Genomic DNA, 20,727 nt, shown 5'->3' with positions numbered 1-20,727 from the left:
TAGATACAGGTAATGGTTGTACAACATTGTGAACGTACTAAATGCCATTGAATTGTACACTTTAAAATAGCTAATGGTAAATTTCATGTTATATGAATTTTACCTCAATTTAAAAAAAAAAAAATTGCTCCCCAGATGGTCTGATGTTTAGAAGCCCTGATTTGGAGAGGTTGTTTATGGGTGGGTTCCATGTTGAAGATGTCCATATTTGTTAGAGGCTGGTCTCAGGAGATGCACTGGGTCATGGGCCCAATTTTGAACTTGGGAATCTGTAACACACTAAATGTTCTTTAGAAAGTCTGGGGACTTTTAACAGTTTTTGGTGATTAGAAGGTAAGTCTATAGCTTTTGTGTCTTCTTTGAGATTGATCCTGGTTTAGATGGACCCAGAATTCTGAGGTCATCAGAATGCTGCCCTGATCTCAGCAGAGCTCCATGGGATCAGCATGGAGCTAGGTGTAGCTCCTTCTGCAGTGGAGAAGTGTGGCTAAGATCCTGTGTAACGCAGGACCACTAAGGACATCCCCTTCTTAGAGTGTGTTGAGACAGTCTACAGAATAATTTTGGATGCTTGCGAGGGGCTGGCTATCAATTCCCATCCCTCTGGGGATTTACTTTCCACCACTAGAGATACAATTGCTTATTGCAACACTTGAATAAATCAAACCTGCAGTGGCACATGACATACCATAGAATACCTAAAACTCATAACCCTGACTATGCCAGAGTATGGCTAGGCATACAGATATGAGAAAAACTAGCCAGACAGGACTGTGAGGTTCAACGGAGCATAGGACAATGACATGAGAGACCGTAGTTCTGGACTAATCTTTATCTTTAAAGACTGAAGCTGAGGCACAGAGAGAAGAGAGGCGAGAATCTCTTGGGTCTCTATGGTCATCCACTCCCCTTTCAAATCTTCCTTCAGGCTCTGCTTCCCTAGAGAACCCTGTATTGTTATGCTTCCTGTTTTTGTCTTTTCTGTATCATTTGAACTTTTAGCCACCTCTTAAGCCAGAGGATCCTCCTACGTGAACACCTTTTTCTTCTGGTATTCTTGTGTTCCTAGCCGCTTTGAGGATGAGGAAATAGCCAAAAGAAGAAAAGAATTGGGAGTTGAATTTCAGAATTGAGTTGTGTACCTCTGAGTTTTCCTAAGCTGCCATGGTGGGTTGTGGGAAGTCCTTCTGAAAGGCAGGCATCATGCCAAGCCCCATGCATCTCAAGGAGGACTGAAAAATCATAGTTTGGACTTCTTATTACCAGCTCCAGAGAACCCTACCCTAGTGTTCCAGGGGAGTCTATTCTCTCCCTTTCACTTGCTCCCAGGAATGGAGCCTCTTCAGATAGATTAGTCTCCATTTCATAGAATTTTCGATGTTTGTCTTCTCCACTTGCATGACTACGTTTGTCTTTTCCCCTTTAGGTTTCATGAGTTTATTGGTAAAAGGGAAGAAAGACAGACAGGATTGCATTTAAAACAGAAATGGGGGGATGCCCCATAGGAAGGGTATTGTGTATGATATGGGGGAGGGGAACGGAAAGATAAGGGAACCAGGGGTGGAATCACATGGAGGATGCAGTTTTGACCAGAAGCAGTGAAGAAGAGATCACTGATTGAATGTCCCACCATCCATCTAGACTGCATCTGAACACAAGCAAAAAGAGGAAGTTAACAGCCCTACCACACACACCTCACGTTTCCCACCTTCCTTCCCCTCAGCTTTCCCAGACTGAGAGCATTTACTACAGACTTAGCCATGGGGATAAAGGACAAACAAGCAAACACGTCTCTTCCTGGACTTTTTCTCCCAGAACTTGGTGCCATTACAGACTCTCAGTGTAGAGTGCTCTGTGGCTGTCTCCCAGCAAGATTTTATGTACAAGACCACTTTGTTTTCCTCAACCTTACTGTTCCTGTATCCTAGCCTCCCTTTAGAGCTAGTGTGCAATTGGACTTAAGATATAGTGAATGGTAGTGCTTAACATGTTCGCCCTCTCTCTGCTTCCAGGTGAAGTTTTATTCTCTCCTACTACTACCTGAGGAAATGTGAACGGTAGGAGTGTGAGGAACCATAATAAAGCTCTTGGTAGACATGTATTTTTTGGTGGGGGGAACATTTAGATGTTCCATCCATTTATCCATCCAATAGATAATGACGGAACCCTTCCATGTACATGCTTCTTGTGATAGGATCTACTGTTCTATGTGCTGGGAAAGAGAGGGGAAGAGACAAAGATAAAGAAGTTATCTGCTTAAAGCCAGTTATTGTCTGGGATTTATCATCTGAGAGAGAATTTGAAAATCTTGGCTGCCATACACAATGATGATCCCTAAAGAAAACAATACAACTACTTCACAGACTATAAGGGAGACCAAGAAAGCACATAATGACATCTTGGCAAATCGTATCTCAGGGCACATTTCCCACAAGGCTGTGGTTCCCTAGTCTGCATGCCCCTTGGTTGTAATAGTGGCTAGCAGGCATGTTCTGTCATTAGTAACAACTCTCTTCGTGGGATAGTGGTGTAATTGTGGACAGAAGTTTGTGCTGAGGTCTATTTATAGCTTCTGATGACTCATTAACATGTTACCTTAGCAAAGGCTAGACCCAGAGCCAGCCTTCTATTAACTTTTAGTGAAAAACATTCTTACTGGAGTATTCTAATAAAATCAAAAGCAACTTGTCTGTAAAATACTCCTAGCAATTTGCACGTCAGCCCTTTAATTGGTGTGATATTAAACACACCCAGTATTGCATCCTACAATTATCAAAGGTACCTGCATGTCCCAGTGCTTTCCAACATGTAGATTTTCTGTTAAGGAAAAAAAGAATTTACTGCTAGTCTTCCGACGAGCTTAACCAGAAGTCGATCTGGAAAATATATCAACCAGCCTTCAAAAGTATTTCCGTTCCCGGAAGTCTTCGCACCCTCCGTGACTATGCCCTTTGTGACATTTCCACACATGTGACCTTCACACTCACTACTTTGATTCCAACAGAGAAGTCGTGGTCAGGGGTAAGTCTGAGTTTTGTAGAGATGTTAAGGTAAGACTTTGAAGCCATTGTATTTTGATCACCTCAGTCTGAAAAACAATCTCTGTGGTTAAGCACGTTAAATCCCCCCTGTGCTTTCACAGCAATCTTACTATGAAGGCTGGAAGGTGAATGGGAGATAACTTAGACCAGAGAGCTCTCACTGAAATGAGTTCAAAGGAGTTACTCATCTTCTATGCACTTTGGCAGAACCTCATAATCAGATATTATTCTATGCTTTGTTAAAAATGCGGCATATAACAAAGACTACTAAAACCAAGTGCTAGGAAGGATTTGAAGCAACAGGAACTCTCATACATTGCAAAATGGAGCAGCCACTTTAAAAAAGAATTTGGCAGTTTCTTATCAAGTTAAACATACACTTAGCGTATAACACAACGTCTCACTCCTTCCTAGGAATTTACCCAAGAGAAATGAAAACACACACCCCTGGCAGGGAACATTGCATGTGCTGGAAACAGAACATTCAGGCAGAGGAAACAGTATTATAGAGTACTGAGGGCTGGGGGGATGCGAACACGAGGTTGGAGGCAGCCGGTGCTGGGCTTTGTGGGACATGATAGCCACTTTGGTCTTTATTCTGACACTGATGAGCCTATTAAAATGTGTGTAAGCAAGAGGGTGACATAATCTACTTATTCATTTATAGATATGTCTTTTTAAAAGATCAGTCCACGGGAGGGAGACAGTTATGACTTTGGGGGAGGCTGTTGAATTGTCGGAGAATTCACACTGGGCCTTGGGTTGAGATTATGGCCTTGGAGACATTCCCTTTATCCCCCAAACCCCCCAAGATGGTTTTCACTGATGTATTTTGTATAATCATATTTCTAATAGAAACAAGAATGACAGCTTGCTTCTTTTAAAATGTATTATAAATACTCGATATGTAAAAGAATTTATGTAACATTAAGGTAAATTAGACAACATAAGTAAAAGTCATGCCAAAGAAGAGATGCAAAGTCATCTCCTTATTTCAGAACTAGAACATAATCATCATGCAAACCTTCTTTAAACAAGACTCTGGGCTCACTTTTAAAAGGGATTGAAAATTCTCCTTGGATTACAATGCTATCAGGACTTTCTAACAATTAGAGCTTTTAAGCAATAGAAGAGGCTACCTCCGGAGGCCATGGGAGGCCCAGCTGCAGTCCATAAGAGGGGAGGGGACGATTCCCAGGAGGGGAAGAAGATTGGATAGGTGACTGCAAAGGTGCCAGTCCTCCAGACCTCTGCCATAATGCAACAAAGAGAATAAACCACAGGTTTCCCCGCTATCTGAAAGCAGACAATTCCCATGAAGCCTTTCCTAAGTTGAAGTGGTACAAAGCCAACTTCTGAAAAGCGGGAGATATCTGCTAAGAGCAAAGCTTTAAAGGGGTATTTAAAAACCTGGAGTGTTCATGAGACCATGTCAAAGATGGTAATACTGTACTTTGGAAACAAGATAAACTAAGGATATATTAAATTATTATTGATGTTAGTGTCTTTAGGGCCAGAAAAGTTAAAGGATAGTAAATTCTGTTTGGGGTATAAAAAAATATTGAAATTAAAATAATGCTGTGATACAGACAAAAAGAAGAGATCCGGGGTGTTGGTTTCTTAAAATTAAATGTGGAATTGTAGCTACTTTTTTTGTTAAGTCCTTTAATTTTTGGAACAAATAAGTTGGAGCCATGTGCATAAATATATATTTACATATACAGCAATATAAGTAGCCGAAGTCTTTTTAAGTTTTTTTTTTTTTTTGAAGTCTTTTTAAGTTCTTGAGCCCCAGAAGTAGTGGGTTAGGAACAGGATGAGAGATTACATAGAGTTTTTGAATACAAGGAAACAATTGCAACAAATCTATTTTCTATTCTATAGCAAGGGTTGGCAGACTGCTACTTTTTTTCTTTTTCTTTTTAATGACCCAAGAGCTAAGAATGGTTTTTGCGTTTTATCCGATTGGTTGAACTTTTAAATTTGAGAAAAGTGTATATTCACATGCAGTTATAGGAATACAGGAAAAATAATTAGATCAACTGAATTCATTAAAATTAAAAACTTTTGTGTATCAAAGGACTCTATCAAGAAAGAGAAAAGGCAACCCACAGAATTGGAGAAAATATTTGCAAATTATGTATCTGATAAGGGAATAATATCCAGAATATATAAAAATTTCTTACAATTTAACAAACAAAAAAACCCAAGTGACCCTATTTAAACATGGGCAAAGAACTTTCACAGACATTTCTCCAAAGAAGATATAAAAAATGGCCAATAATCATTTGAAAAGATGCTCACTATCAATAATCATTAGAGAAACGCAAATCAAAACAATGAGATACCAAATCACACCTGTTAGGATGGCTACTAAAAATAAAGAAAATTTAAGAAAAAAATCAGAAAATAACAAATATTGTTAAGGATGTGGAGAAATTAGAACTGTTGTATACTACTGATAGAAATGTAGAATAGTATAGCTGCTATGGAAAACATTATGGTGGCTCTTCAAAAAATTAAAAATAGAATTACCCTATGATCTAATGTCACTTCTAGGTGTATATACAAAATAATTGAAAGCATGGACTTGAACATATATTTGTACTCTTATGTTCATAGCAGCATTATTCACAATAGCCAAAACAACTCAAACATCCATCAATGGATGAAAAGATAAACAAAATGTGGTATATGCATATAATGAAATATTATTCAGCCTTTAAAAGGAACGGAATTCTGATATATGTTACATCATGGATGGACCACATTATGCTAAGTGAAATAAACCAGACACAAAAGAACAAATATTGCATGACTCTACTTATATGAGTACTCAGAATAGTCAAATTCATAGATACTGAAAATGGCTATGGAAAGTGGGGAATGAGTCATTTTTCAATGGATACAGAGTTTCATTTTTGAAAGATGGAGTTCTGGACACGGGTAATGGTGAAGGTTGTACAGTACTATAATGTACTTAATGCTACCAAATTATAACTTAAAAATGGTTAAAGTGATACATTTTTAAAATGTATACTTTACCACAATAATAATAAAAAAAGGAATACAGAGAAATCTCATGTACTCTGACTTTCTCCCAATGGTAACATCTTACAAAACAATACACAACCAGGAAATTGACATTGATATAATCCACTGGTCTTGTTCAGATTTCCCCAATTTTACATGTACTCATTTTGAGTTTTTTTATATTTTTAAATGATTGAAAACAATCAAAAGAATAATATTTTGTGACACATGAAAATTATATAGAATTCAAATATCAGCATCCATAAATACAGTTTGATTGGGAAATAGCCACACTCATTCATTTACGTGATATCTATGTCTACTTTTATGCTATCATGGCAGGGTTAGAAGTTGAGATAGAGACATAAAAAACATAAAAAACATAAAATATTTACTATCTGGTCCTTTAGTGAAAAAGTTTACTGACCTCTTATTCTAGAGTACAGTCAGCTGCCCCACGCTCCCAAAGATAGTGAGTATAAAATAACTTAGGGGAAACTACTGTATAATATGCATAATTTTAGGCAAATGAATCATAATGGAAATGGTAAATTGTCAAGGGTGGTATTTGTAAAGCTCAAAACTTAAGTTGGTGCTACTTGGTCAAGCTGAGAACCTTAATTGTTCCCAACATGCGTGCTCTTAGCTCTTTTCATCAGGGTAAGTATTGAGTACTTTTTTTTTTTTTTTGGTTCTTGTACCTTCGGTCATTGAAGCAATGGACATAGTTTTGATACAAGTAACAGAAAACACAACTGACTGTAGTTTAAATAATAGGGGAATTATATTGCATTTCACTACAATTTTAGAAGTAAGAGCGTTTCAGTGTTGATTAATTCAGTGGCTCAAAGACGTAATCAAGCACCCCGGTTCTTTCCACTTTTCTGCTCTGCCATCCTCAGCTTGTTCATAGGCTCACCTCTTCATATCCTCAACATAGCTGCCATAGTTTATCCTGCACTAAGGTTGGAAGAAAGGAAGAAACATATCCCTTCCTTGTGTTTCATTGTAAGAATGATAAAGACTCTTCCAGAAGTCCCCTACCAGACTCTCTTCCTGAGTTTCTTCAAAAGCCTATGCTAGCCTTGGTAAAAAAGGAATAGAATACCATGATCAGACTCATCAGGATTCATCACTGGAATAGGGAAGAGCCCAATGTTTCTGAAACACATGATCACCTAAAACTTGAACAAAACTGGGATTTTGTTAGCAAAGAAAAATGTGGGCCAATGAACATTGGGGAGGCAAGAGATAGTGTCTGCCATATTCGCAATTTGGATGTCTGCAACCTTAGTTGTGGAGTGTTTGAACGAGGATGTGGGCTTTCACCAGACACTGAATCTGCCAGAATTCTGAGCTTGGGCTTTCCAGGCTCCAGAACTGTGAGAAACAAATTTCTGTTGTTTATGACGTGCCCAGTCTATGGGACTCTGTTATGGCAATGTGAGCTGACTCAGAAATCATTCAGTATCTCCTCCCATCTGAGTCTTTTGAATGTCGATCTTCCTTTCTTAGGTGACATAACTCAGTGGTAGTCATCTCAATTTGTAGGTGGAAATAAAACACGTAGATCAATCTGGTTCATACAGAAACTCAAATTTACCCACAGCCAACCCACCCCCTCTTTTTAGGAATAGGAGAAAAAGTCTGAGAAAAGTGTCTCTGATTGAAATAGAGAAAAAAAGATCAGTGATATCAATGAGAGGGATTCTAGGAGACTAAAGTTTGAGGGGTGGAGAATTCTACAGGAGGGCAGTCTGGGGATTGAAAACTTACCTGATAGAGGCATTTGGAGCAAAAGGACATTAGAACTAGAGATTTGGGGTAATGGTGAGTGCCTCCTCTTTATATTCTGTTCTCTCTCTGACCTGAATCTGAAATCCTGAATGATTAAAAGTTTGAGATGGGGGCTATTAAATTCAGACTAGTCCAAAGGAAGACTGTCCTGACCAGAGTTAACCACCTCTCCCTGCAAAGCAGCAGCTTTCCCCACCTTCAAGCCACCCTGGCACATCAGCCCTTATCTGCTTCTTCTAGGAGGCCTAGCCTCCCTCCAGTAATAGCTCAAGTGTTGAAGAGGGTCCAGGGAGATTGGGACTCTCCCCTCAATGGTCAGGAGGCTAAATTATTTGTGATACCATTTTTAGGGCCAGAATGCGTCACACTCTCAGACTCTTGGGAACGTTTTCTGAGTGCATTTCATCGATATCCTGAGTACAATCTGTATCTTTGTAAGTACTCTCAGAGCATCAGGACCTTATCAGGAATAGGGGTGGGGTAAATTTTGAGTGTGGGCAAAGATGGATTAGAAGTAGGTACCACCATTAGTGTTCCCTGATGTTAAGTGACAAATGCTGGGGTGATGTGAAAGGCACATTGACACTCCTGATGAGCAAGCATGAGTACAAAGGAGGAAATGGAAAGGAACAAGAAGGATGCTTCATATCTTAATTCTCTTCCTTCAAAAAATCCATACACCTATGATAAAACTATAACCAGAATGCTTTGGAAAGAATGTTGAATTAATTCATATCCCTACTCTCTTGAGAAAGGATATATAAAATGCAACAATATAACATGAGTAATAATTTGAGGGGTGGACGGGTGGCTCAGATGGTTAGAGCCTGAGCTCTGGGCAACAGGGTTGCCAGTTCGATTCCCACATGGGCCAGCGAGCTGTGCCCTCCACAACTAGAATGAAGACAATGAGCTGCCACTGAGCTCCTGGGTGGCTGGATGGCTCAGTTGGTTGAAGCGCGTGCTCTCAACCACAAGGTTGCTGGTTCGACTCCCTCAAGGAATGGTGGGCTGTACCCCCTGCAGCCCCCTAAGATTGAACAACGGCAACTGGACTTAGAGCTGAGCTGCGCCCTCCACAACTAAGATTGAAAGGACAACAACTTGATTTGGAGCTGATGGGTCCTTGGGAAAAACACACTGTTCCTCAATAAAGTCCTCTTCCCCTTCCCCAATAAAATCTTTAAAAATAATAACAATAATTTGAAATAAAGGAAGAAATACAACACAAAACAGAACCAAGAAGGTGACTACAAAAGCACACCATAATTACTAGGAATGACCCTGCTGCAAATTTAACTTTAGGCTTACCAGCAACCAACTCAAAATGGAGAGTGGCGCTGATAATACAAGTCACATAGTTGACAAGATAAAAAGGCCAGTGGCCCATAATAAATCAATCATTCTTGGTACTAAGACGAGAAAAATTCCTTAGAGAGTCTCCTGGAATAGGACAGTGTGAAATCCTAAAAAATGTGCTCAACTCAATCCTTATAGGAGAGCCAACGATAAGTCCTCTCTAACAGCATCCTTCAGTACAACAAATCTTGCTCAGGTAAATGTGCTGGTTTCTTTGAAATATCAGTGTGTGTGCATAATTTTGAAGAGTCACAAACACATTGTCAGTTTAGGACATTTTAATGTTTCAGTGGAGAAAAACCGTAATAGTCCATTTTCTAGAAGAAAGTCCTGCCAGAGCCTATTCCCTCTCTCTCTCTCTCTCTCTCTCTCCCTCCCGCCTTCCCTCCCTCCCTCACTCCCTCATTTTTTTAAATTCTCAGTCTATGCTATGGCTTGGCTAAATAAATAAAAAAAAGGTTATGCTGTAATAACTGTTTTTAAAGTTAAAAGGAGCAATCAATTAAGGAAACTAGGCAATAAATTATAATGCAAAATGATTTATTCTTATACAGTAGTGGAGCCAGATTGAGCGGGTCCTGAAGCTTATACAATTTGAGGCTGTAGGGGTTCAGAATGAGTCACCCCAAGATGTACCTCTGGTATGTGGATTATTTTGAGCTAAAGGCAACTGAGACACTGTGGGCTCAAGTGAAACTTCTGTCCCACTTAACTACCTAGAAGAATTTAAATTAGGGGCCTTGCCCATAACAAGAGATATCACAGAAATAACTTTTTTTTGACTTATGTATATGGCAGGGAAAACTAATTACTGATGTGTTCTTCTTATGGTCTTGCAATGACTTTTTGAAGCCCCAAGGCACCTTACCTCATCCTTACCTCAAAATGCCATGTATACCTCATTTTAACTTTCTGTCCCTGAATTTCTCATGCATTTGGGGTCTCTGACTCTCTCATGTATGTGGGGTTCCCATGTGTATGTATGTATGTAATTTAATTTGGTTATTTTCTCTTGTTAATCTGTCTCATGTAGATTTAATTATTAAATCAGCTGAAAGAACCTAGGAGGGTAAAGTTTCTTCCTCTCCCGCAGGCACTCCTTTTAAGGAAAATAATATGAAATTATGAATATCAAAATTGTATGAAAATATATGGAAAGAGAAAATAAATCACAGCAAATTACTGTATCCATGGAGGTTTGAGTCTTTTTCCTTTGAGATTAGTGAGTTCAGCAGAAATGCTTACATAGAAATGTTTTCTGATTACATCCTGTCCTCCTTCCTTTTCCTACCAGCAACTAACCGCCAGCACCCACAGGGACCTGGGCAACTGAGGGGCCCTGCAGCTTAATCTTCATTAATTCATGGCTTTACAGAAAATCTTCTCAGTTCCCATCACTAAGTCCATCATCTTTTCCTATAAGATGAAGCTTTTTCTTTCTTCTGGTAATGCAAATTTTGAACTGTTACTGCTAAGATCCCCAAAAATCAATGCCTTTATTTCTTTGGAAAAAAAAATGCCATATCCACTTGCAAGAAATAATAACTCCCAGTATTCTTTTGAAAGCAATCATTTGCCCTCACTCACATGTTGGGCTCTAAATATGGGTATCTTGGCTGTTACATAAGAGGATTTCCAAAGCAGTGTCTGGGAGCCAAATAAGAATGTGAAATCTGTTCTGCTCTTTGGGCAAACAGCAGGAAGTTGAGAAAGTCAGATACCTCAATGTATTTTTTGTACATTTTGTCCTCTATTCAAATCAATTTTAGTTTTCTGTTTTCAAGTTGCCACTGATGAGGTGTGAGAATTTGACCTCAACTTCGTCACTAATGAATTTGAAAGTGGAAAAACCAGATGGAAAAACAATCTCCAATATGAAAAGTGAAAAGTAAAATCTACTTCTATAAAAATGTTGCATATGACTCAGGGCAAAATTAAAATTATTTAAAAATGAAACCTCAAGCACACAGGGTTTGTAGAGTGTTTCCTCTTTGCTTCTTGTAATTTTACTCCGGGATTTAAGCAGTGTTAACATATTTGCCACACAATAGATTTCCTGTAGTACGAGGAAAGAGTCTTAGGTTGAATTTATCTGAAAGAAAGCAAAGCTCTCTGATGACTAATAGAAAATGTGAAGTGGTCAGATTTTTAAAAAGTCAACAATTGGTTTGACAGGAAGATTCCCCTGCCTGCCATGGTGCCTTGCGGGTAACTGAGCTCCTGGCAGGCAGCTCTTCATGGCAGTGATTCCCTCCAAGTCCCTAGAAGATGGTGTGTGTGATAGGAAACTAGGGGAGTGTGAGTGCCCAGGGGGACGCAGGCCTCTGAGCCAAGACTAGAAAGCAAAGCCTGGGATTCTCAGGGCTGATTAGTTAACCTCCTGGCCAATGGGTCTCTGGAGAAATTGGGGAAGCCTTTTAGAATTGACATTTTGCTTAGGATGCCGTGTTGCTGCCCATGAGAACATATCAAGCTGATACACAAATTTTTAAAGTAAATAAATTTATTATTTTAAGGCATGTTCCTTAATAGTTAAATATTCGAGGAAAGAAGTATAAATCCTCCTGGGATTGTTTAAATAGCTAATAGGAAAAAAATTGTAATTGGGTCAATTATGGTTCTTATAATAGATGCTGCTAAAATTAAGTACCTACAAACAGTTTGCTTCCTTCCGAAGGCTAATCATGATTTCAGCATGTTTTACAAATCTTATTTTTTAAAATATTGCTTTGACAGATTTTGATTATTTCTTGAAATTATTCTGTACTCTTTCTTTTTAGCAAGGTGAGAAAAAATGTGGTCTTATTCTATGTGGAATACATTAGTTTATTGTAGCAATAATATAACAACGGTTTCCATTTATTTGGTATTTACTATGTATCAGGCTCCATACTGATCTCTTTTTATATGTGCCTCTTGAGAGTACATGTGTTTTGAATTGGTAATCTCTACCCACAAAAAAAAAAAAAAAAAAGAAATAAAAGGACATAGAGGTATACATAAAGTAAGTCTTCCTTCCATTCTCATGCCCTCATCTTTCCCTCCAGAATCCATAACAGCTCACCAATCTCTTAATGTTTGCCTGCCAAGATGTTATATTGAGCATTTAAAATACATTATCTCATTCAAGCCTCACTATAACCCTATGTGGTGTGTATGTGTGGTGGGGAGAAACTTTCCTCTACCCTTCTAGGTTCCTGCCAGCTGGTTTAATAATCAAATTGACATGAGATAGATTAACAAGAGAAAATTTCAAAATTTAATTATATATGTACATACAGGAACCCCAAATATACAAGAGGCTCAGAGACAGAAAGTTAAAATGAGGTATATATGGCATGCTGAGCTATGGATGAGGTAAGATGCATTCGGGCTTAGGAAAGGAGGAAGGTCATTAGCAGGATACGAAGAATAGATGTTTAGAAATACAATTTTTGTCCTGCCCTATGCATAGGTCATAAAAAATTACCTCTGGTGATAAATTTCATTATGAGAAAGGTCTTTAATTTGTATTCTTTAAAGGAGAGGTAAAAGTTTCTTATGAGCCCACAGGGTCTTGATTGCTTCAGCTCAAAATAATTCATGTACCAAAGAGGTACATCTTAGGTAGGCCTACTCTGAACACTTTCATGATACTTACTACAACTTTCTGTGGTAACCACTATTATTGTCTTTATTTATAGATAAGGGAACTGCAGCACAAAGCATACTTGCCAAAATCACAAGAAATAGGAGAACCTGGATCAGAATTCACATCTGTTTCATCATTGTTGTACTTCCTTCCCATTATCTTCACTTAGTCTAGATGGACTCAAAGACTGGATGCTACCCTCTTTTCCCCCGTCTGTTTGTCTAAATCTTACCCACCCTTCAGGGCCCTGCTCAGTATAATAATAAAAAATAGCATTTTTTGAGTGCTTGCTATATGTCAGGCACTTACATACACCTTCTTATTTAATCGTCACAACAACCCTAGGAAGTATGAACTATTTTTATCCTCATGTAACAGAAGTGAAACTAAGACTTGGAAAGTCACACAGCTAGTAAGTGGCAGAGGCAAAACTCAGACCGGATGGTCTGATCTGAGGTCCTTGCCTCCCAGCTCAGACCTGCCCACCCCAATAGTGATTTCACTCTTCTCAGGAGAGCCTTAACATTTCTCATCACAAACCAAGATGATACCTCTTTGCAAATTGTTTATTCTGTATTGTTTATTCTTTGGCAATTCAGCATCCTAGATTCTTCTTTTTCAACTTTGCTGTCTGCTCCTGGAGAGCAAAGACTATTTTTAAGTCTTGGTCATAATGCTTAGCAAATGTCTGGCCAACAGGAAGTATTCAATAAACAATTGGCTTATTATAAAAACAAAACAAAACAAAACATTTTAGCTCCAGGTGAGCAGTTGTAGAAATCCTAATGAGACCTTACAAAATAAAACAAGAAAATGGACTAATGAAAATTGAACTCTTTAAACTTCTGTCTGGAATGATGTATTCAGGATATTTAACTTTTGAAAAATCAAATATATGTGCGCTAGAAAAAGTGAGAGAGGAAAAAGGGCAATTTAGATATCCTGTTTCCCTGAAAATAAGGCCTAGCCAGGCAATCAGCTCTAAAGCGTATTTTGGAGCAAAAATTAATAGAAGACCCGGTATTATATTATATATTATACTATATTATATTATATTACATTACATTGCATTATATTATATTACATTACATTGTATTATATTATATTATATTATTATATTATATTAAAGACCTGGTCTTATAGTAAAATAAAACTGGGTCTTACATTAATTTTTGCTCCGAAAGATGCATTAGAGCTGATTGTCCAGCTAGGTCTTATTTTCAGGGATACACAGTAGTGCTGCGATTCTGTCTGCCATAGCTCTCCCAGTTTGTGCCTTTGTGGGCACGCACTGGGAGGCTGGGACCTGCCTTCCCTGGATGGGTCTCTATTCCAATGGCTTCTCAGACCGCTATGCACTTTCTCTCTGAATGTGGCTCAACTGCTTCAATATGCTGGCTATTTCTTTTTATTTTTTTAATACAATAAAGGCTCTAAATTCAAGCGAACTATATATTATCTGGTGTTCAACTAAGGACATTGAACTAGGTTCAAATGCTCGAAGAGAATTTGACTAAGTATCTTACTTTAAAGGAAATTAAAGGTATTTTAACTCAAGCATAAACAGTTTTTACTTTTGGAGCCTAACCCCAATCTAAGAATTAATTACAAGGTACCTAAGGATAAAGAATGGTCCCTAACCAGAAATACTTCAGATCCTTTTGGTTTACATTCTAACATCAGACAAATAAACTTGAAAACTACTTTCCACAGTGAAAAAAGATCGCTGTATGAAATGAAGTTGTTTTGTTTATTTTCTCTCCAGAAACAGTCTCAACTTGCACACCCCTAATCACAGGTGTGGCCTCTGTTTAAGAGAAAGACAGAGGCAACACACGAGTGGGTCACCAGCTTGAAAGTAAAAGGGACTCCTGCTGAGTGGAAGATTGTGTTAGTAGTTCTCCAAATTTCTTCCCAAACCTCACACTCTGTGATAGTATTCCAACAGCCCTAACGCTCTTGTGAAAAAGGTCTTCTGAATAATTTATGACCTCTTATTTCCTTTAACCAAACACATTGGATGCTCTCCAGAAGGCTGACTTCTACTCCTTTTGGAAACAATAGGCTGCTAGATCATCAACGACATCACAGGTCCTTTTGCTGGGCTGTGGGGACCACTGCCTGGACCTGCAAGGACATATTTAGCTTGTTGATTCTGGAGTCGCCCCAATTACTTATTGCTCATGTCTGCCTCTCGTTTAGGTCAGTGTACAACTAGGAGTAGGTTAGTTAAACTTAATAAGGATTAAGTTAACTGAGAGTGTTTGAACCCTGGAATCCCAAGCAGGAGTAGAGCTTTATTTTGGAGCCCTGTCTGAAAGCAGAACAGACAACTGGAGCTCAAACACAGGGCCTCCAGGTGGGAAGCAGGATACCACGATGGGTGATGAGGCTTTGCTGGGGAAGGCTTCCAACGCCTGCCTACAACTTTGGGGCTGCCTGTTCATCTCTTTAAAGCTCTCTTTGGCTTGGTGATCCATTTTTTTGCTTTTCTGAAAAATGGTTTCCTTGGCCTGTGACTCCCCCATCCCCCACCCCGAGACCCTCAGGTAAATATGCTTTCCCCCTCTCAGGGCCTATTAAGCTAGATTGCCACGAATGGGCTTAAAAAGCCATCTTCTCTGACAACCCCCTTCCCAGTACTCCCCATTTCCATCCACTTTTTCAACCCTATCCTCCAAATCTGAGAGTGCTTCCTTGCTGGAGGAGAAAGGCCAATCCTGTAAATTCTCTGCCCAATAAGCTTTCTATTTATCAAGTGTCAGCCCAGGTATCATTTCCTTCTGGAAGGCTCTTCACCCCAACTCCCAATACTAGCCCCCAATTCCCACCCCCTTAGGTTCACACTCCTTCCTTGCTCCCATGGCACCTGATACATTGCTCTGTTTGGGACACAATCTGCATACTTGTCTGCCAATGAACTGTTACCTCAGTAACTGCGTTTTATTCATCTCACCCATAGGCACTACAAACAATGTTGTGGGAGAAAACTGACCTGTATGGGGAGTTTTCTCTTTCCACCTTCTTAGATTTTTTAAATAATACATTTCATATACATGCATACCTCAGCGATACTGTGGTTTCAGTTCCAGACCACTGCAATAAAGTATCTCAGTAATCATTTTGCTAGTGGAGGGTCTTGCCTTCAATTTGTAAAACATGCAACATCTGTGAAGCACAATAAAGTGAAGTGCAATAAAATGAGGTATGCCTGTAAACAGAAAACTGGAATAGTACATTATGAGCCCTCATTTACGCAGGTTTCTCTATCTTTAGCAATTGCTTACACCTTGCCATATTTGTCACCTGTTCTTTTTGTCCATGTACACTATATTTAATATAAGATAGAATAGAATTTCACCCCTAAATACTCATGTATGCATGTCTATAATAATGACGTTTTCTGCTAGAACCATGTAATGCAGGGACTCAGCTCTCGCTCCCCGCACAAGAATGCAGGATATGATGAGGCCAAAAAGGAACACCCATGGAGCCATAGATAGGGGATTCATACCCCTATATTCTCGCTGGCAACTGGGGTGGAGACACAGGAAGCAGGAGCCACATGATGTGCAATCCACCATCTGCTTCTCTGCCAACCAACCAACACCCTAACATAGCCACGGCAGTTATATTAGTGGCTAATGGCTGACCGGTGACAGCTGATGGCCAACTAGTCACAGCTGATGGCCATCTACTACCCGAGCCAGCACCTTTCCACATGAGGCTGATAGCCTGGAAACTGCTCCCTGGGACTGTCCCCACAAACCATAACACCACATACCATAATACCATTATCACACCCACGGTCATATTATCATACCTAATGAAATTAATAATAGTTCCCAAATATCACCATTGTCCCCAGAAGGTTTTTTACAACTGGTTTATTCAAACTCGAATCCACTCGGGGACCACATATTGATTGTTCCCTGACTGACTTAGAAGAGTCCCTTCCCCCTTTCAAAGGTTATTGACATGTTGGAGAAATCTGGCCAATTCTATTCAAAGTTCCCCTTTCATGGTGTTCTTTAACGTCACCAAACTTCTGAAGTGTTGATTCTAAGGAAGAATCACAGCCACCACTGTGGGAGTTTTCTCCACATCAGGGACCCTCCACCTCTAGCCACTGCTTTGACACTCAGCCAAGCACAACCCTCAGGCATTAACATTCAAGACCTACTTACCTTGTGCTCTCACCTAGGCTTCGATGTCCCTTTCCTGTCTTTTTACCGTCAGCTGCTGTGAGCCTGCAATAACAGCGGGAACCTGCATAGCTCTCCCTACAGCCACCAGTAACAGCTACCCGAAGGCCCAGTGCCCATAAAACAGGCTAGAAAGGGAGTCATTGACCTTGGAGCCCTTGAGTCTGTGTTATGAGCAACAGCAGCCAGCAGTCACCATTTTGGAATGAAGTTAAAACTCTCTCCTCCTAACTTCCATGAACTCAATAAACCTCTTAAATTCATCCCAGAAAAACAACTTGTTTTCTAAGTGATGCAAGGTCCAGCAGCACCACCCCCACCCACCCTCTTGCCCCAGACTGATGGCCTATCTCGGGACAGAAAATCATTCACATTGGCTGCTCCTGCTGGAAAAAAAAAGAAAGAGAGAAAGAAAAAAGACGTTTCCATTGATTTCACTGAGAAATGTGAGGGATTTGGTCAATAGTCTCTGCCATAAGGTCAATAGGAAATCGTCTTGGACTTGGCGAGCTGCTGCAGCAAATCAGTCAGCAAGAGCAGCAACTACTTTTCACTTCAGAGGGAGGGGGAAGAGTGGGCGGCTCAGGCTGGGAGAAAGTGGAGTTGGTAGGGAGTTTTGGAACAGCTGTGTGTTTAGATCAGAGGCCCTGGGCCAAGGGGAGAATATGAAAATTCCAGTCACAGGGAGGATTCTTAAAAGTGTAAATTCCTCTTTAAGCCGAGAGAGGAGTGGAGGAGTGAAGTCATGGCAAAGGGGTGCAGGCGGCTAAGAACCCCGAGGGACAGTTTCCTGCAGCCTGATATGAAAATCTAACTGTTGACCTTGGCTCATTGGATTTCTACTTGTAGTTATTTTTTTAATGAAGAAAAAAACTTTCCAACAGCTACATTTCTAGTGGTGGAGTAAGTCCCATTTTATTCTTCCTGAGCATGGTAAAATGCTTGATCGGTAATGAAAGGGAGAAAACAGAGGACTTCATACTTTTACACAAAATTCTCAATATGAGGGGTCAGCTGGAACGTTTTCATTTTCTGGCTCTTCCTCTTAATAATTGTTTTATTTTTCATTTTTGCCTTGATGCTCTCCTCCACACCCCTCTCCAGTTGCCCCCCTTCCCTACTTTCATTTCACTGGCTGGCAAAATCAGGATGTTATTTGGTTTTGGAATAGTCACTGTGGAAGTTTATGAAAACTTTTTCTCCAGAGGTTTTACTAAAGCATCTCTGAGCCTCTTTTTTTTGCAACAGCTTACGGAGATAAATGGAGAGAGAGAGAGAGAGAGAGAGAGAGAGAGAGAGAGAGAGGGAGAGAGAGAGAGAGAGAGAGAGAGAGAGAGTTGGGGAGAGGGATTGTCACGCAGGGGACCTTGCTCGCTGCGCCATTTGTCGTGCAGGGTCCCAGCTCCCACTCCCCGCCCAAGAACGCAGGACATGGTGAGGCCAAAAAGGAACACCTACCGAGCCATAGATAGGGGAGTCAAACCAATATATTCTCACAGGCGGCATCTGCCTCTCTGCAATCTGCTCTTGCCAGCCACCATCTTCTTGCTAGCCCCCATTCTCTCCTCTGCTAGCGTAGCCACAGCAGTTATATTAGTGGCCAATGGCTTACGGGTTACAGCTGACGGCCAACTAGCCACAGCTGCTGGCCATCTGATCACAGTTGATGGCCATTTACTACCCGAGCCAGCACCTTTCTATGTGAGGCTGAGAGCCTGGAAACTGCTTTTTGGGGCTTTGTCCCCACAGGGATGCTGGTGGCAGGTGGGGTGACCTTTCAAGGACACCCCTCTTTGTCACCAAAACCTCTATCCCCAGAATGGGGGCAGAGGTCAAGGAATGGAAGAGGCTTCTCTGTTTTCTCCTCAAGACCCAGTGGGAGGCCTGGCCACTTGGGCAAATAACTTGGCCACTGCTTTGCTTTGTGGTTGATTTGGAAAGCAGATTGCTAAGAACAGTAAGGAAAGCCAGAAGCTTGAAAACTGCTTTTAAGTGAGAACCCTCCTAATAATGCACACTCCAGGCTGGGGTCTGGATCCCCTGGCACGCAGAGGTGCCTGCAGCATTTTGGTCTCAGCTGTGTGAGATGGCATTCCGCTTTCTGTGTATAGCCCCAGTGGGAAGTGGGGCCTGGGAGTCTGAAACAGCTTCAGCTTTCTGGGAGTATATTAGGAAGCCAGCTCGCTAAATAACAGGAAACAATCTCTTGGATTTTGAAGCAGATTAGTGCTTTATTGAAGCTAGTGAATACAGAAACGGGTCTAAAGAATCATAAAAGTGAGAGGGAGACGGGGAGAGGGAGTGAAGGGGGAAAAGAGACTCTACAAGTTCTGGATAACCTGCAGTGTGGATTTTAGGCAGTTGCTTGTATCCGTGTAGGAGTGGATTGCAATGGCCCTTTCTGGACTTCTCCCTTTAGGTTCTTTTTTTCTTCACCTTAACCGCTGCTTCTCTGAGGTCAGCCCTTACTTCTTCAATAAGCCTTCCCTAGGGTTACCAGATCCTCTTGGGCTCCAGAAAACCCTCCCTTCTCTGTCCTTCCCCAACATTCCAGTGACTGAGGACACACTAAGCAGGTAACAATCACACCTACGATCTGAGACGGCACCCAGGATTTATCAGCGGCTGTGGTGGTCCCCCACCCTGCTCACTGGAGCTTGGCTAAGGTGTCTCCTCCTGGATACAGCTGGTGTCTGGGAAGGAAACAGAATGATTGAATAAGTTTTGTTTTGTCTTGTTTTCTACTTGTAAGTGAAACAACAGGAAGAGAAGTTGGCCCTAGCTATCTATATTGACCTATCTACCTATGGATATATCTTTTTCTCTTATAAAATAGAAGAAAAATTCCAGTCTTAATCAGTCTTCTGTTGGGGAATTTTTTTTTTTCTGTTTTATAAAAGAAAATAAAAAACTACCAGAGAGAAACGCCCCCAAATTTTTCCCACACACTTACCTACAGAGATGCTCATTCTTTCCTCCTTTTCTCTCCATCATAATTGAAGACATAGCTCATTGCCAAGGTCAGTTCTAAGGCTCTCTATTTCTCTTGCAGTCTGATAGACTGCTCTGTTGTAGGTCTCTTCTCTCTCCTGCTGCCCCACTTGCTGCTGATTCCTTTCATCAGCCTTTAAACAAGTCCAAGTTTCCTCCACCCTAAAAAATAATACCCTCCCTTGCCTTCACATTCTTTTCCAATGTATTAACTATATTTTCATAATTCTGTATTCTTGGTGCTCTGGTATTTGAGGTCTTGTTGGCCAGAGAGGGACTGCTCCTCCCAGGGTTAGCTAATTCCTGGAGATATAAAACAACTCACCTAAGAGTATGTGTTCTTTTTATATGCAAACAATTCAGAGACGATACCCCAGCCACCTCCTTTATGGGGCTCTCACAGGGCGCTTTTAGCTTCCTGCCTTAATCACCCCAGGGCCAGATACCACACAATTTGAGACAGCCCCTGTGTCTGCTGAAATTATTTTAACTAAATCCTAAACCGGTTTACCCTGCCTTGTTTTGCCTTCCTGTGAAAATTGAATAAAGTCTCCTGCCTTTTTTAGCCCCTCTTTCCCTCTGCTTCCCACCAGGCCCTGTGTGGCCTGGTGTGGCCTCCTCCTCTTGGGAGCTGTGACAAAAAGATAGTGACAAACTATCTTTTCAATGG

General features: G+C 40.5%; 1 long non-coding RNA gene across 3 annotated transcripts in view; it reads right to left on the bottom strand.

Annotated features, from left to right (window-relative positions):
• The window catches only part of LOC308500085, a 36,960-nt gene extending 16,772 nt beyond the window's left edge, over positions 1 to 20,188 (bottom strand). Inside the window, exons 1-3 of one of the 3 annotated variants that reach the window (XR_013993683.1) lie at positions 20,020 to 20,188; positions 19,660 to 19,759; positions 15,926 to 16,029 (exon numbers count right to left, since the gene is read on the bottom strand). This is a non-coding gene — a long non-coding RNA (uncharacterized lncRNA). The remainder of the gene's footprint in view (positions 1 to 15,925; positions 16,030 to 19,659; positions 19,760 to 20,019) is intronic. The other 2 variants (XR_013993684.1, XR_013993685.1) reach the window with 2 other exon arrangements.
• Positions 20,189 to 20,727: the final 539 nt, after the last annotated feature.

The sequence above is a fragment of the Rhinolophus hipposideros genome (assembly GCF_964194185.1).
Source record: "Rhinolophus hipposideros genome assembly, chromosome: 7".
Classification (NCBI taxonomy): Eukaryota; Metazoa; Chordata; class Mammalia; order Chiroptera; family Rhinolophidae; genus Rhinolophus; species Rhinolophus hipposideros.
Note: the sequence above shows the minus strand (reverse complement) of the source record. Positions and strands in the feature narration are given on the sequence as shown.